Here is a 902-nt window from a genome sequence, read left to right as displayed (position 1 = left end):
CTAGGCGTTCTCCCCTGGCCAGATCGCTCCTCCCCCCTGCACCTAGCTGCTGGGGCTGCTCGTCCTGTGCCTGATGCCAGGTCTGCCTCTGCGGGACCCGGGCCCAGGCCCATTCCCCAGCTAGAGGCTATGGGGGTGGGGGGGTGAGGGGTGAGGGAAGTCTTGGGTTAGCTGCATTCTGACTCCAGAGGGGAACTCCTGTGGGACCCTAATGACCTGTCCTGGGTTCTTGGACCCAATTCATTACTTAAACCAGTTTCCATCACCCTCCACCATGGATCGTAGGCGTTGAGCGGTGCCCGGCTAGCTCAGTCGGTAGAGCATGAGACTCTTAATCTCAGGGTCGTGGGTTCGAGCCCCACGCTGGGCGGCTTCTTTTCTTGGTTTGGAGCGCGAAACTCAACAGGGCATGATTGGGGAGCAGTGTGGATGCACCACAGGGGGGCAGCCTTTCCACGCAAGGCGTCCCAGTGACCTAGAATCGAGACAGGCAACGTTGCTCGGGGGATTGGGGGCCTCTCGCTGGGCTTTTCCCCAGAGTGTGACCAGCGTGCTCGCGGCAGTGAGGAGTGCCTGCGAAGTGACCCCGCTGCGGCGCGTCTGCCTGGCTGGGGACTCGTAGCGTGAGGGCTGGGATCACCAGACTGGGGTGCATGCGGGGCCGCTCTCCACTCTGTGCGCTCCTTCCTCACCCACTGGCTCCTGAGTTCACCCCTTCCCTGTGGGTCTGAAATCCGAATCTTATCCTTGCGTCACTTCCTTAATCCCGCTCGCTGCAACGCCTGGGTCGCCACGAAGTCATAAAGAAAGCAGGAGACACTTCGTCCCGCGGCTCGTTGGTCTAGGGGTATGATTCTCGCTTAGGGTGCGAGAGGTCCCGGGTTCAAATCCCGGACGAGCCC

General features: G+C 61.4%; 2 non-coding genes across 2 annotated transcripts; both read left to right on the top strand.

Moving 5' to 3' along the window:
- The first annotated feature begins 297 nt into the window (after nucleotides 1–297).
- TRNAK-CUU lies at nucleotides 298–370 on the top strand. Its single transcript has one exon. It is a non-coding gene; the product is annotated as a tRNA-Lys (tRNA).
- Nucleotides 371–830: 460 nt separating this feature from the next.
- Nucleotides 831–902, top strand: TRNAP-AGG. The gene has a single exon. It is a non-coding gene; the product is annotated as a tRNA-Pro (tRNA).

The sequence above is a fragment of the Mustela putorius genome, unplaced genomic scaffold, assembly GCF_011764305.1.
Source record: "Mustela putorius furo isolate JIRA1106 unplaced genomic scaffold, ASM1176430v1.1 tig00004007_pilon_pilon_pilon, whole genome shotgun sequence".
Lineage (NCBI taxonomy): Eukaryota > Metazoa > Chordata > Mammalia > Carnivora > Mustelidae > Mustela > Mustela putorius.
This window is presented reverse-complemented; position numbering and strand designations above follow the sequence as displayed.